Raw genomic sequence first — 17,643 nt, 5'->3', positions numbered from 1 at the left:
GCAGTTTAGAAAGATTAGCTAACCAGTGTTTTCCAGGATAGAAGATCTCTGGGGAGAACTCTGAAGTCAGATGGCACATGCTTTTAGCTTTGGTATCAGAAAACTCTGTCTCACCTTATTGGCGACAGGAAATGTGTATGAGAGGCATCACCTACCCCTCAGAGGACTTCTGAAATGTTAATAAACTCTCAGGATATACCAGCTTGTGTGTGTGAGTCATTCAGTCATGTCTGACTCTTTGTAACCCTATGGGCCTTAGCCCACCAGGCACCTCTGTCCATCTAACTCTCCAGACAAGAATACTGGAGTGGGTAGCCATCCCCTTCTCCAGGGGATCTTCCCAACCCAGGGTTTGAACCCAGGTCTCCTGCTTGCAGGCAGAGTCTTTGCCATCTGGGCCACCAGGGAAGCCCAGCTTAGTGGGTTCCAAATTCCAGACTTACTCAAATTAAAGATTTATTTTATTTGCTTTATCAGCAAATATTTGCTGATTCCCACAGTACTTGACACACAGTAGGTGTTTCATAAATACGTTTCTAAAATTTGTCTTCAATGTGTCCAAATTCCCTGAGAAAGGCATAGTGTGCATTAAGGAGAGCACGACCCTCATTTTTTTTACTTTATTTGCTGCATATCCTCTCTGTTGGTCCAGAGCAATAAAAGCTCACTGAAATTCCCATCTTCTCCCATTCATTCCTTTATCCAACAAATATTTATTGAGTGAACGCTATGTACCAGGTCCTAAAGCCACATTGTAATTTTCAAAGAGTCAAGTTGATGATAGGGTGCAGTTACGGATCCAGAAATATTTTGGCTAATGGCTAGTGGCCTCTCTGAGAATCAGAGCCTTCATCCAAGCTAACTTTATTCTGCAGACCTCTCCAGGAGGCATTGTGGAGCACTCCCTGCTGAACCCCTGCCATGGGGCCCAGTACACCAGATACTGGTTTTGAACACAACTTACTGAAGGGATTAACATGGTGAGGAACATCCTGAGCAGATACCTAAGTGGCCGAGATGGTGTAATTAGAGAAGAGGCTTCCTCTGCAGGGGAACTGAGGGATTGGAGAACGTGAATACTTGAGGCTGATTTTTTGAGCCAATGATGATAGATGTTTTAAGGAAGTTGCTGGATTTGTTTCTTTTAGAAAGATATACTGAGCCTCTGTTATGGGTTAAAAAGTGGGGCCAGATAGCACTGAGTTAAATAGCAGTGGAGTTCACAGCCCCATTGACAAGACTGACAAGGAGGCAGGGGGTCATAGCGAGTGTGGTGAACGCAGTGGGGATACATGGCGCGCCAGGAACACGCAGGGGGATTACTTAATCTAGTTTGGGAGTGGGGTGACTTGAATGTTGCCTTTGTTGCTACTCTTGCGTTCAAGCACTGTCCAGGCATCCAGATAAACCTTGAGAGGGCCACTCACAGCATTCTATTCTTAGAGTCACTGGGTCAACAATATTCAAGTCCAAGACACAATTTCAGGGCCTTGTACCTCTTGTGTATAATCTGAGGCCTTAGGGATCATTCTGTCCATACCTTTAAAGCAAAGAAAACATTTCTAGAAGGTGGTCCAACTGAAGAATTAAGCTTATCATTCAATGAGCAGACATTTAAGCACTTATTTTGCATCAGGCGTCTTGAATTCTCATGCACTGAGAGCCTGCATCCCCTCACCCCCTGCCCCTCTCACCACACTGTGGTTTCTCTTAACTCTCTGCCTTTCTCTTCTCACTCTACACAAAGATTCAAACTCCTCCAATGGGCACTCATTTTATAGATAAAGAAATGAATTTAGAGAGATTAAGAAACTTGCTTAAGACCACTCAGAAAATAGAAGGGTCAAAAATAGATCTTATTTTGGAATTCTTGTGCTTTCTACCACACCATACTGCCACAGAACCTGATTAAAAAGTACTGACTGGTTGCTTTCTCTCTCTCTTTTTTTTTTGGACCAAATCGCAGGTATCTGATCTCAAGGTCCAAACTCTTTCGTGATCTTTAGACCACAGTTCACAAGTCTCTCAGTCAAAAGAGTTGTTCTGTTCTCTGAAGATTAAACAAAAAACAAAAACAAAAAACCCACAATGGATAGGTGGGTCTCCTGAGGAGGTCTCCCTGAAGTCCAGTCTCTCAGAGGTGAATGATGGTCTGCGTGGACACCCTTCTGTTTCCCACTCTTTGCTGTTTGGATTGTGTGCACTGGGAGAAAGAGTGGAAAGAACATTGGGCTGAGTTGGGTGACGGGGCTTCCTGTTAGCAGGTTTTGATTTGAGTCTCAGTTTTCTCACTTGTAAAATGATGAAAAGCTCTTTGGGTTCTAAAACTCTAATTGGAGTTCCCACAGGGCTGGAGAGAGGGAGGTGGTGTGTGTGGTTTTGTGTGATTGTGTATGCCGTGTGTGTGGTAGGGTGCGAGGGACTGCCTTTGCTAGTGAATTTGTACTCCTAGGAGGAGGAACCTTAGCTATTGGGTTTGGCAAAGAGAGAGGGGCCCCTGGTCTTAGGATGGCACAGGCTAGAATGTTTTGGCTTCCATTTTTTACCTTCAGTTTCACTTTTCCTTGTGGATTTCAATTTAAACTAATTATTGACAGAAGTAGTATGTATTATATAAATGTATAAATTATGTTACATTTATAATTATATAAATTATCATTATTTTATATTTATAATTTATAATAATATAATTATTATAGTCTGATCAGGTCACATGAAACTATAGAAGATGTAAAAAGTTACAGATATCTTCTTTATCTTGAAATATGAAGGTGAAGGGCTCCTTCAGAATCTAATTTGTACTTCTTATTAATTAGAAGTGCTTCATCTCTACTATCACTAGTGGGGATTATGCTCTCTTTAGCTTTAAATTAAAGCTAAAGCATAAAGTTAATGATGAGTCAAATCCAAACATATCCGCAACTACATGTTTCAAATTGCTTATTTCTTTAACAGCGAGTAGGAGTCTCATTTCCTATCTACTATTTTTGGTTTGTAATTGAGAGAGAGCATGAAATATTAACTGGTCAACAATGTATAATGTGGTGCTTATTGTCTTATGCAAGCTTTCTAAAAATGATATAAAGATAATGCCATTAATTGTTCATAAAATGGGAGCTACAATTATATCATCTCATGATCTGAGCCCAGCTATCTAAAATTTGATTAATGCTGTTAAGCAAAGCACAGTGTAATTCCAAGTTTGCACAGGTTACTGAAGCATCTGTAGCTTCTTGATCCCGCAAGGAAGTACTTGATTTGTTTTTGTAGCAGGGGTAAGGTGTTTTTAGCTACATTCTAGAAAAGAGGATGTAGAAGGGAGAGTCGGAGGAGATACTCATTTCACTCAAAGAAACTTTTCTAAGAAACTGAATCTCACCAGTCGGGCCAGTTGAACCAAGAGAAGTAGCTGCACAGCAATAAATCCCACCTCCCACCCAGGACAATTGTAGATTATTAGTTGTTGAACCCAGCGGAGCCTGTGCCTTCTGGTTGTTTTTCCCAGTCCCTGAGAAACTCAGCAAAAAGTCTGCCTGAACAGATATGCCTTGGACTCTGCCTTTGGCAGTCCATCAGAGAACGAGACTTCTAAGGGCCTTGTTGTAAGAATTTCTGCTGCAGATCACAGAGACTTATGTACTGGAAACTGATACCAGAAGCACCCCAGCTGGGCTTAACTCCCATGATGGAACAGAAGAGCAGAGGTGACTTTTTACATAACTGGGTCCTCATCCATTCTATTTTAAATTCCACCTGGATGCTACCAGTGTGGAACGGAGCGCAGGCTTGTGACCACTGGCTCTCGGGGGGGGGGGGGGGGGGGGGTGGCGGGGAATGGCATTCTGGATGTCCTGCTGCCCTTTGGTGGCCTGAAAAGCCCGACTTGGAGCAGCAGAAGCGACACGAGTAATGAAACCAGGAGAAGGGGCAGGGGGTGGAGAAGGATGCTCTCTTGTCTTCCTTTTAAAATTTTCACAACTCTGAAAGTAAAAAAAAAAAAAAATTTTTTTTTGTTTACTTGTCTTAGAAATTAAGATTGAAGAAACTTCATTAAGTGTTTATTAGAAAGTGGCTTATCTCTAGTGATATTTTGTACTGGTTATGCAATCTTTTGGAGAGAGGGAATAAAAGTAAAATATGATCCTTGACAAACAGGACTGGTCACTATTTGTCAAAACTGAGATCCATGGAGAACGTTAAATCTCTCCATACCCCTTTTCATTTTTTTTTTTTTTCTGAATTCTGCAAAACAGAGCAACTCAATTAATGAATTGTTGTTGACTTTAATAAGTTATCATGAAAACTACTTCAGAAAACCTGGACTTTCATTTTTTTTTTTAAGGAATACTGTTTATGGAGAGATCGCTGGGCTGTCTATAATGGAAAAAAAAAACAAATTTTCTCTCTTTTTTCCTTTCTTTTTACTAAAATAGAGCCATCTCAAACTTTAAGGCAAAAAACTTCAAGGGGAAAGAAGTTTTAGAAAGAAGTGACGGTGTCTGTCTCATTCCAACTGTTGGTCTGCATAATTCATTTAATTGTTGTGATGTAATAAATATCCTGCTGTCAACAAAATGCCAGTTAAAAATCAATAAATGCTGAAACTGTGTGTTGGAGGCTGTTCCTACGTTTAACCACTGGATACCATCTTCATTATGGTGGGCAGCGTGTGGAAGTGGGTTTGGTTTGTTAAGTCTGGTCAATTATCATTTCGTGTTTACTCTTCTTCACCCAGTGGTGAATCACATTTAAATTTAGCTTTCATTTGTTCACTTTCCGGACTGAAACCTTTAATGACTTCTTATTTACTCTTACCAAATTTTAAACCCTTTGGTTTAACTTCTAAAAATTCTTCACTCAGGATTTCTCTTTAGCTGTCATTTTTTATTAAATTCACTATATTTCCTCATGCTTATTCCCTCTAGGCAGCCCAGCTTGTTTCTTCCCTTTTCCACAAGCAGAGTCTGCATGTTTCTATTTCCACTTCTTGAGAAACACTCCTTCTCCATGCCTAAAATTTTTTCCCTTTCCTTTTTACTTCCCCAAGCCCACCTTTATGTCACATTTCTTCAGGAAACCTTCCACAGTTCACCATATTAAAGCCTCTCTGTCTTCTACTTCCCCCGAGGTAGCTACTAGAAAATGCATCATTTAATTTACTTCTGCTTTCTGAGGGTTTAGCGTGCCTTTATTGTAAGTCACCAATTAGATTATTAGATTAGTCACCAATACAAACCTCTTCAAATCAAAGAATACAAGGAATTGTTTTGCAGCCCTCTCAGTTCCTACAACCAGGCAAATGTGTAGTAGATACTCGATATTGGTTGTGTGGTTGTTGTTTTAAAAGATAAAGCATCTCTTTTAATGCTGGAATAAGTGAAGCATAAAGTCGAAAACTGTCAGCTTTGACATCGTCTACTAATTTGCCACTTTTCGATTGGAGATTCGCCATGACTTGTACCTAGGACGTTGCATTAGTGCGGGCCACGTGGTTTGCACAGTTTCCAAGGGAACCACCAGATTGCTAGGTCTAAAGTATTCACAGCTTCAGTTTCTGCTAGTGTTAAAATCAGTAAATAAACGGATACTCTTAAATCTTTCTGACAAATCTGTAGCCCTGCCACATGCTCTTTCCAGGTATGTCTGTTGAGCTCTGCTAATAACTCCGACTTTTACCGGAGCTGTCTCCAGAGACGGCTTTTATTCCAGTAGGCAAGTGCTCAGAGCCCAGGAGATTTACAAGCGTTCAGAGACATAAACACGGATGGCGGAGAAGGTGCGAGGTGTGTTCCAACTGCAGCCCTCTCACCTTCTGTTAGTGATTACGAGAAGGGAGGCATCAATACAAAAACAGCCGGTTCGAGGGCTCTCAAGTTCGCAATCTGATGAAGTCTTCTGGTGCCAGACCAACTTCTGGGGTTGTCACATGGCTTAGGGAAGCAGCTTCCAAAATGTGCTGAAAACCACAATATTGATATGCTGGGCCACATGCCAGAACAGAGCCTGAGTCCAGCCGACTGGGTAAAGGATTCCAGTTGCTACTTTAGCACCAGCGTATTGTCTGCAATCCCCAGGGCACACTCATGAAACCAGCACCAAACACAGTGGAGCCACTTTTTAATGCTGTTTTGGGGAGAGAGCTAATATTTGCCTTATAGGTTAACTGAGTTATGGCAGGCTTCGGCAGAGCAGAGTTTTCCTTCAGGAACTGATTTGGCCTTCAGCATATCTTAATCTTAGAGTGATTGTTGGCAGTCCAGGGTGGGGTTCGGCTCTGGAATCTTCCCCTTTGCTACTTCCCTCCTCTCCCTGCCCCAGGGGTTCTGATGAATAAAGCATGCACACAGAGAACTGAACCAGTTTGGGCAAAGTATCAGGTTTATTAGTCGAGCTTTGATTATGCAAAGCGAAGTTTTCTATTCCTTCCCCCTGAATTGAAGATAGCAAGACAGAGCCAATAGATCCACCCAGTCTCACGCTGAGAAACCAGGCCTGAGAGAAAAGGCTGGCAGGAGGCCACGGGAAGTGGAGAGGTCAGCTCACTCTCCTGAAACATGTCCACCAGGCCTCTGAAGACAGCACGTGGGGCCATCTTGCTTTGGAGGTACCCCAGTGCTCTCAAGGACCAACTGATGCCGCTCTTTCTCTGCAGGGGAGGAGTAACCATGAGATAGAAAATAAGGCACAGATTTCCTCATCATGGAAGAAAGAAATGAGAGTACCGATACTTGAAGGATGTTCTCACTTCCTGGGGCAGAGAGAGCCAGATAATCAGCTAACTACTGTTAATCAGTGGATAATCAGTCTGCTGCCTCCTGTAAAATGCAGTGTTGCAAGCCCTGGAGGGGGGCAGATGGGTAGGCAGATGAAGAACCCCCATGGGAGCTATGGGCAGGAGAGCTACGACATGAAGGCTATGGACTGTATTCTGAGAAAAGGCAAGCTATGCAGTGAGGATTAGCATCACTGTAGGGAGCTGTGAGTCAAGGGCACAATGATGCTCATTGCAGCACTAGCCCCCTGTGCCCTTGGAAGACACTCTTGATTGTACTGACAAACCCAGGGGAACAGATGGATGAATTCACCAAAAGACATAGTGTCCCGAATAAGACCATCCTCTTCCACTTATTTAACCTCAGAGCACATTGTTTGGTTTATTTTTTGGCTTGTGGTTTCCTTTGGTAACTGTAAAATTAATTCATGGTCCCTCACAGGTTGTCATCATCTCAGGGAAGTAGCCTAGAAACATGTTGGGTGGTCTAGAGTAATCAATACAAGGTTAGAAAGGTAGATGAGGAGAAGTCACAAAATAGGTCATTAACAGGAGGCTTAACATAAGAGGATACATTTGAAAACTATATATGGTCATATGGATGTAGATGAATGTTCATTAAAAGGCTGAAGAAATATTTTGATTAATTTCATATGCACAATTGTTTGTTGATAAGTTGCACACAATTTTAGACCAGACAAAACACGTTAGAGCTGCTTATGATTGCATATAAAGAAATAAGCTATATTTTTTCAGGATAATTTAAGTCATTTGATAACACATAACACAGGGTTATTTTTGTTAATTGTTTGCTTTAGGGTGTGTCTTGACTTGGCATCCCAAAGCAAAAGAAAGGAGTTGAAAGTCATAAATATATTTCACAGCTGGAGAAAACAGAAGAACCACTTAGAAAGATTAAGGTCACATAGCATTGTTTACCTTTCTGACTGAGTTCTATGCAGTAGCCTCTTGGACTTTTTCTTACTTATAATATTTCTGTGCTCTTTCCCCTCATATTTAAACTATATCTACCATTCTGTAATCTAATCAAAATAGTACAACAGAAAATCAAGGGAACGTTGCAAGACAACTTAAATAAAATCATCCTTCTACTAAAATTCTCACAATACTACAGGTTTTTAAAAATTATATATATGACATAATTAAACAATTTTCTAAGTCCTGTAACAACAACAACAACAACAAAACAGCAGTGTGCTACTTCCTCATTTGCCGTATATCATTCCATAAGAATAATAACTTTCAGCTCTTTTAGCTGAATTCTTTTGGTATTTTGCTCCAATTTGTTAAGTATCATCCTTGTACTGTTACTTCTTAATTTCGAAAATTTTAGGCATTGTCTGTAACTTTCCACTGTGGAAGCTGAGGTTTTGTTCTGTTTCCCCAGCCCTACTCCCTCATATTTATTTTTTGTAGCCTTTATATTCCCAATACAGATGTCAAAATATTGTGGTTAGATCAGCAGTCAGTCTTTATTTTATTGTGACACATAATGTTATTGATGCTAAGCTATGTAGTATACCATGATTATTTCCTTCCTTTTCCTTGCTTGCCTTTTCTCCCTATTTTCCTGTTTTGCTTTCATTTTTTTAATTTGTTTTTTGGCCAGTCTTGCTCATGTGGGATCTTAGTCTCTTGACTAGGGATCTAACTCTCATCCCCTATAGCAAAAGCCCCGAGTCTTAACCCTGGACCACTGAGGAAGACCCCTATTTTCCTGGCTTCTATGTGCTTATCACAAATCTAACCCCGAAACTCCCGATTTTCTAAATTTCCTCAAATGAGTCAGTGCATGTGTGTGCTTGCTAAGTCCCTTCAATCGTGTCTGACTGTTTGGAACCCTATGGAATGTAGCCCATCAGCCTCCTCTTTCCATGGGTTCTCCAGGCAAGAATACAGGAGTGGGTTGCCATGCCCTCCTCCAGGGCATCTTCTTGAGCCAGGGATCGAACCTGAATCGCCTGTGGCTTCTGCACTGGGGGCAGATTCTTTACTACTGAGCGACCAGAGCAGCCTCAGATGAATCAGAAGTTTCATCAGTTTTATCTTTTTGACAGTGCATCCCCACGTCCTGCGACCTGTCCCCACCTGGAACGGTTGCCTCCACATCTGTGATCTGCTTCACCATCATCCCAGAGATCACATATTTCTTGTGTCTTTGTAGAAACCTCAGTTTCTGACTCTTATCTATTTCCCATTATTGGTTTAGTCCTCTGTTCTGGGGGAGCACATAACTCTTGTAGCTTCCCAAGAAAGAGTGAATGGGAGTTAAGCTAAGCTTTACGAGAACTTGCCTGTCTTAGAATAGCTGTTTCCTATTCTAGCAGTTTGACTAGTATTACATTCTAGGTTAGGGATAATTTCCTTTCAGAATTTTGAACACACTTCTCCATTGTTTTCTAGCTCCCATTTTTACTATCAAAATATCAGAATGTACTATATAATTCCAGATCCTTTTGTATATGATTTTTTTTCCTTTGATATCTTTTAAAATCTCTTTCTCTATGATATTTGGAAATTTCATGATGGTGTGGCTAGATGAGGGTGTCTTTTCACCTACTCTAGACTCTGAGTAGACCATCTCAATGTGAAAATTAGGTTTTTATAGGTAAAACATTTTTAAATTGTTTCATTGACGATTTTCTCTCCTCTGTGTCCTTTCTCCTTTTTTAGAACTTTTATTTTGTGACGGTTGGATCAACTTTCTGGTTCCATAAGTTTTGTAACTACTGTATTCTAATGTCATGTCTTTTTTTTTCCCTCTAATTTCTTTGAAAGTTTCTCAGTTATATCTTTTTTTGCTTCTGTTGAATTTTTCATTTTTGCTAGTATACATATGGATATGTGAATATATGCATGTGTGTGTGATTTCCAAGAGATCTTCTTTACATTCTGTGCATGTTTCATTTCAAAATTAATTAATACCCTGTGGTGATTTTACGGATGTGGTATCTTCTTGCCATTTTTAGTATATGTATTAGTTTCTTATTACTGCTATAGAAATTCTCACAATTTTAGTGGCTTTAAAAAAAAGCATATACTTATTATGTTACAGGGCTTTCCTGGTGGCTCAGTGGTAAAGAATCTGCTTGCCAATGCAGGGGATGCAAGTTCCATCCCTAGATCAAGAAGATCCCCTGGAGGAGGAAATGGCAACCCACTCCAGTATACTTTACTGGGAAAACTCCATGGACAGAGGAGCCTTGCAGGCTACAGTCCATGGGGTCACAAAGAGTTGGACACAGCTGAAGCAACTGAGCACATATTATGTTACAGTACTGGAGGTCAGATGTCTATAGGGTTGATCTGTGGGTCAGCAGGGCGGCACTCCTTCTGAAGGCTCAAGGGGAAAATCTCTTTCCTTGCCATTTCTAGCTTCTAGAGGCTGCCTGCATTCCTTGGCTGCTTCAAGTCACTCTGACCTCTGGTTCTATGACCTGTGACCTCCTTCACTGACTGTGACCCTCCTGTCTCCCTTGCATAAGGACTTTGCTGATTATGTTGAGATCATGTGGAAAACCTAGGAATCTCCCTTTCAAGATTCTGACCTTAATTACACCTGCAAAATCTCCTTTGCCATGTAAGGTAACACAGAAATACATCCTAAGACTCAGAACATTGTAGTGGGTTGCATGGTGTCCCCTCCAAAAAATACCTCCACTGCCTCATACCCAGGACCTGTGAATATGATCTTATTTGGATTTTTCTGAATTATATTTCTTTGCAGACATAATTAAATTCAGAATCTTAAATGGTATTGTCATGGGTAATCTGGATGGGCCACAAACCCAATGACAAGAGCCCTCATGAAAGATGGCAGAGGAGAAGACAAAGAGGAAAGGGAGGAGGCCGTGTGAAGACTGAGGAGGACCTTGGAGCAGCGCTACAGGGAACATTTGGAGCCACCAGAAGCTGGAGGAGGGGGACTTCCCTGGTGGTTCAGTGGTTAAGAATCTACATTCCAACGCAGGGGACGCGGGTTCAGTCCCTGGTTAGGAAACTAAGATCCCGTGTGCTTCAGGGCAACTAAGCCTGAGCACCACTATGAGAAAGAAGCAGTTTTCATGTGCCACAGCTAAGAGTCGATGCAGCCAAAAATAAGTAAATAAATACTAAAAAAAAAAAAAAAGAAGAAGAAGCTGGAGGCAAGGAAGTATTCTCCTCTAGAGCCTGCACTGGGACTCTAGCCCTACTGAGATCTTTTTTTCAGATTTCTGGTCTGCAAAACTGTGAGTGAATAAAGTTCTGCTGTTTTTAAGGCACTCTGTGGTATTTTGTTATGAAAACTCTGAAAAACCAACACAGATGTGGACATATTTGGGGGGCCATTATTCTGTCTAACATAGTATATTAATGATATTATTTGCAATTTTCTTACCCCTGCTTATTGCTTCCTTCAGTTTGTTTTGTCTCTATCTGTCATTATAGAAGCTTGCCTCAGATGTCTGGGGACCCTTGTTTTTGGCTCAGGATTACGAGTGGCATATTTAAAATTAGTTAGCTCTGAGCATATGGGTAGGACTTACTGATTTTGGATTTTATGTTAGGGTGATCTCAATGGATCATTTTAGTAGCAAATCTTTAATACCAGTATATTTATGTCTTGTCTCTTAGACTAGTCAGGTTTCCCCCCCAAAAGACTATCCCAGTCTCCTGTTTTGATGATATTGGCTAATGTTTTTCAGTCTAGCAGAGGGGAGGACTTGAGAGGTTCACTGTTTAAATATTGTGTGGGTTTTTTTGTTTCAGTATGACTAGCCTTGTACAGAAAATCTAATATAGACCTCACTGAAATATCTTGGTAACTTAAAGAGTTAAGCTTCCACACTGGAAACACTTGAATCAAAATAAAGGACAACTTTTATTAGTAGGAAATGTAAGAAGTACAGTTAGCAAAGGAGTTACCATTGTTAGGTTTATTCTCAAAACAAGAAAATTCTCATGATTCTGAAGACTAAGCTAAGAAAAGGATTAGTTCTTTTTAAAAGTAAAAAATATGACATTTTTCTTTTTTGACTACAATTAGCCTCTATCTGATTAAGAGCATCTCTGTATTTTGTTAGCAATGCATTTACCTAATGGCTATAAAACCAAACACACATCTGGATAATTGAAAATGTCAGCTTCCAATTGGAGACGATGACCCATTGTTGCTTGTTTGTGGCACAGCCTCTAAGTTCCACTTGCTGAATTTGTGGTTAACTTTTAGACCATTTTGGCTGACTGATAATTGTGACACCAAATGACATCCGCTACCACTTAGTAAGTTTTCTAAACCCCCTCTTTCTTTCTCCCCTTAATTTATCTTGCTCCCATTCCTTCCTTGCCTTTATTCTCATGTTCTCTTGCTCACTCTTTTTGGTTTTCTTTCCTTCTTGTAACCTGATGACCAAAACTGGCTTGCCTTCCCAAATGGTGCACTAGCCAAAAAACAAAACAACTCTGATCTTTCCAGAACTGCAAGAATTGGTGGTTTAAGTGTTTGAATCCTGTTCCCCCAAGAAAACTTTGGCCAGTGGTCATCTTTCAGTACGACGTAGAAATAAACAGTGCAAAGTGGAGCACACTCTGGTTAGGCTAACAGCTATGCTTTGTATTTGCGGGGAAAAGACAGAATAGGAGTTTTTTTGTAGTTTACCCTCAGGCCACTAAAATACTTTACTTTCTGGAGACCAGATACAATGTGCATATGTAGTCAAATTTTAAAAATCCTTTAAAGTCCTTTACAACAAGGAATTTCACCACTGTGTTCTTTAATCGGCCTCATTCACCAGTGACTATTCCCATCTTAGAAACTTAATGAACATGTGTTCTCATATAAGTGATCTGGAGGAATCTGTGTAGAAGCTCTGGGGGAGAGGACTACTGTCATCGTACACTTGACTAAGTAATTCATTTTCTCTCTGAAAAATGCACCTGCACAGAGCCATGAGAATGGATAAAACACTTAGGACACAGCTTACCAGATGAGACAAATTGGTGCTGGCAGTCTTTGAGATAGTTGGCATCGTAGCCCGATTGCACTGACATCCAAATCCTCTAAGCAGTAAAGGAGGAACATAAGCTTTTTATTTCCATCAACAGTTAAGCCGATGAGTGATCGTCTCCATTTAACAATGCTTTACATCTTTGGCAACCGTCTAAAAATGGCCTGCCTTTAGATGCTTCGGGCCTCCTGCTTAAAAATGCAGTGCAAACAAAAGCACAATCTTTCATTGCTTTATCGTGTGAATGATCTGGAGGGGTTTGTTTGGAAGCTCTAGACGGCTGAGAGGACCGCTGTCATAATACTCTTGACTAGGTAATTTTTAGTTTGCTTTGGGCAATGAAAACCTGCAAATGAAGAGCTAGAAGGGGAAAAGATGTGGGTCTTCTAGCTGGGTCTTCTGACTAAGCTAAATTGATAACATGGGAAACAACGGTAGGCAATAGGAATAGCCCAATCAGGCCATCTCTGGAATCTTCACCTCTCCAGGTGAAATATCTGAATTTCTTTAACAGTTCCACAAAGGTACTATATTCCAAGTTTGCTGCTCAAGGATACATGATTTAAGTTTCAGCTTTTAGAAGTGAACTTGGCATGACACTTGGGCACATTGGCAGCCAATGCCCCTTGCTTCTCAGGCACCTTTTTTTTCTCTGAGGAATCTTCTTTGCCAGGGGGTTCCCCTCAAAATTATACCCCGTTCCTCTATTTACTCAGTGCATTGAGTTTAGCCAGCTACGGGGAGAAAAACTGTAAATAAAATCATTCATACTTGAAGGATCTAACAGCCGCAATGTTCCAAGGATATGAACATCTTAAGAGACCCTGAAGGTAAATGTAAGTGATTTCACTAACTGAAAGTATTTCCAACAGAAGCATCTAGTAAAACAAGGAACTGTGGACGCAGTGGGGAGCCATCTGGTAACAAAGCAAGGAAGCTTTCCTTTTGCTCTAAATTCCAATCAACTGTACAGAAGTAAGAGCATTATTTGCAGCCCTCTTTACACCTCTCATATGCATATTTAAAAGGCATATATAATGCCACTCGCAAAACTAAATTGCTGAAGACTATATCTGCCATCTAGTTTTAGGGAAAAATATGCAGACAAATCTTTTAGTTAATCCACTGTTGCAAAAAATTATGGAATTGATGAGTGTAAAAGATGCAAGTACCTATTTGAAACTCACCAGAAACAGATGTCTACCTATGCTTTTCAGTGAAAACGTTATCCCTCTACGCATAGCACTTTCAATTCCATAATTAGATTCAGTTGCATTGTTAATGTACTGTTGACATTAACTTGTATCTCATATACACAAGACTGGGAATACACATATGTTAACTTGAAACAGCTGTTTGCAAAATTACTACAATATGGCCTATACTTCTTTTAACCATTATGTCCTTCCATTCAAACATGATTTGCATCTGTAAGCACTTATTATGTATAAAATTAAAGGAAGATTTATGACATAAAAATGATAAATTTTGATACTACATTAATATTGCATTTGACAGTTGCATGGTAGAAAAAGAAAGTTAATAGAAATCTTTCTACAGATCAGAAGCTGTGCCTCACTGGTATGCACGCCGGAAGGGGCATCTTCCCATATACCCTAGGGTCCGGGTAGCAGACAACTTTGGGTAAGACCATCTCTACAATCTGTCTCTTATCTCCTCTGTTCTTGGGAATGGCAGAATCTTTGAAATAGTTATGTGATGCTCCTCACTTTTTCCAACAGCCCCATTTCTGGTTAGCTGATTCTGAAATTCCCCAACTAAAAATGTCTGACTTTGTTCTCAAAACCTCAGTACCCTTGTGAGGGTTTGAGGTATTGGCCCTCATGTTTCATTGAACCTGGACATGATTTCGTCATACCCTCTCCAGTTTTGATAAAGGCAGGGAGGCAACTGCTGAGATGAGCAATGCTAGGGGACAGCAAAGAGAAGGCAGGGGCACCTCTGTCTTGCACAGACTGCGAACCTTAAGGCCTGGCACTCAGGTGTCAGCAGCTCCCCCACTGAGTGCCTAACAGTGCCCCCCAGAGCCCAGGCGGACAGCTTCCTTGTGTGGCTCACACCTACCCCAGCTACCTCTTCTGGGCCTTACCTTAGTCCAAGGGGTTCCATGGGAACCGACCAACAACTAGAAGGGGTTTAAAAAGCACACACTGTTTATTGGGCTCCCCAAGTGGCTCAGCAGTAAAGAATCCACCTGCAAGGCAGGAGGCACAGGAGACATGGGTTCGATCCCTGGGTTGGGAAGATTCCCTGGATAAGGGAATGACAATCCACTCCAGTATTCTTGCCTGGAGAATCCCATGAACAGAGGAGCCTGGCGGGCTACAGTCCATGGGGTTACAAAGAGTCGGACTTGACTGACTAATACTTTCAACTTTCAATGCTATTTCTAACATAATGCTTTGTCAAAGCCTCTTGGACGAGTTCTATTTTTGAGGATGATTTCTAACTCCCCAAAAATGGTAGAATTGGGTACTGCATTTATTTTTTCATGTTAGAAAAATTCACTGAATGTCTTTTCTGTGCTAGGCAATTTATTTCTAAACTGAGAATGCAAAGATAAAAATACTAAATGAAAGATGCCAGCTGCAAAAGAACACATATTGTATAACTCTATGTACAGGACATATTCAGGGCAGGTTGATCTATAGATACACAAAGCAGATGAGCAGTTGTCTAAGGCTGGGGTGGAGAAGAAAAAAGGGTGGAGAGTAATCCCTATATTTCTTTTTAGGGGGACAAAAAATGTTCTAAGGTTAGATTATGGTGATGGTGCAAATAAGTAAATTCACTAAAAACCATTGAATTGCACACTTGAAATGGACACATTTTATGGTATGTAAGCTATATCTCAGGTTTCATGGGTGGCACTAGTGGTAAAGAACCCACCTGCCAATGCAGGGGACTCTAGAGTAGCAGATTTGATCCCTGGGTCTGGAAGATCCCTTGGAGGAGGGCGTGGCAACCCACTCCAGTATTTTTGCCTGGAGAATCCCATGGACAGAGGAGCCTGGGGGGCTACAGTCCATAGAGTCAGAGAGACTATGAGTTGCAGAGTCAGACAGGACTGAAATGATTTAGTATGCACACACAAACACATTCAAACTATATCTCAATAAACAGTTAAAAGGAAATAGTAAATAAGCGCAACCAAACACGGAAAACACTCAGTTCCTTCCTTGTGGAGTTGATATTCCAGTGGGTACAAATTATTAAACAAAGAAAGATAAACGTTGAGATGGGGTGGGGTGTGAAGTCAAGAGCTCTGGGGAAGCACAAAGAAAGGCCACTTTGACCAGTATTTGGGGAATCAGAAGAGGATTTCTAGAGGAGATGACATCTCAGCTGAGAGGCAGTAGCCAGAGAAAGGAGGATGAGAGAGAAATATTTGCTGAGCTCCGACTCTGTGTTAGGAATTACATGGTAGAAACATGAGGAAGAGTTAATCCCAGGCCTTGAGAAGCTCAGGTTAGTGGGGGGAGCATGTAAATAGGATGTTATAGATAGTTATTATATAATGTGGTAGTGCAATGACAGAGTTGGAATATGGGGGCTGCAGAAGTAACAAAAAGGGGGGGAGAATCCACTTGAGGGAGACAGTTCCACTTTGGCCTATTGAGCTGTAGAACTGTGATCTTCCAAGTGCCTCTTACACAACCTGACCTCACCTCAGCTTGCTCCTACTCAGTTACTTAGTTCTGTCCGACTCTGTGCAGCCTTATGGACTATAGCCCTCCAGGCTCCTCTGTCTATGGGATTTTTCAGGCAAGAATACTGGAGTGGGTTGCCATTTCTGCCTCCAGGGGATCTTCCCAACCCAGGGGGTTCGAACTCACATCTCCTGTCTCCTTCATTGCAAGCCAGTCATTGGTGAAGACAGGATTCAGTTAAGCCACCTGCTCCCTCCCCATCTAGGTCTGCCTTTACGCGTGGGAAAGACCTGCGAGATCAGAGCAGCTTAGGGAAGACATGAGATGGAGGGTGGGGGAGAGGTGAGAGATAGGGCACATCAAGGCATCCCCAACAAAGAGTAATTCCCCTCGGGGAGCCCTAGTGATCCATCTTTATTCTCAACAGAGCTTGGAGCTGCCCAGTTCTCTTTCTTTCTCCAAGCTCACTTTATCACCTTAGTGGAGTCCAAGCTTTGCTAGCATCTTCTGCTGATCGTTTCTGGCAGTTTGGTTGCTTATCACTTCCTGAGACATCTGCCAGAAACCACTTCTCGCGTGCCCCTCAGGGCTCTGCTTGGCAGACACCTCCAGCCACATTCTCCACGTGTCTGGACGAGCACCTGCCTGAGGCCTCCAGAGATGGAGAACCTGCTATTCTAAAGGTTTTCTACAGTGTATAAATCAAAAATAAGAGGAAAGTTTTAAAGAAATGAGTACAATGTCTACATGATATCTGGTACCTCTCAGCTATTTACTTTTGTGTGCAGGTGTATGCACACAAAGACACCTATATTTGCACACATATGTGTATGTTTTTCCAGTATGAACTTTTGTTTAAAATAATCCAGAATTCCTGTTCCCCAGACACAAACCAGAGAAGGCTTGATTTTGGCCTCCAAGTTTGTGCTTTCATGTCTGCAGACACAGGATGACAAGTCCGCACTCAGTGGTAAAGGGAGGGCATTTATTTTCACTGTAATTGATAACAGTTTACTGAAGATGCTGCCCAGGGAGGCTTCCATTGGAAGAGAAATTGACTTTCAGCAACTCAGTACTTCAAAGGCTCCTGACGACCCCAGATAACAGAAAAACACCACTTAGGCCAATTACCCACTTGAGACTGCCCATCCTTCTGGGAAGTGGAAACTTGAGATACAATGTCTGTATCAGC

This window comes from Ovis canadensis, chromosome 4 (genome assembly GCF_042477335.2).
Source record: "Ovis canadensis isolate MfBH-ARS-UI-01 breed Bighorn chromosome 4, ARS-UI_OviCan_v2, whole genome shotgun sequence".
Taxonomy (NCBI): Eukaryota; Metazoa; Chordata; class Mammalia; order Artiodactyla; family Bovidae; genus Ovis; species Ovis canadensis.
This window is presented reverse-complemented; position numbering follows the sequence as displayed.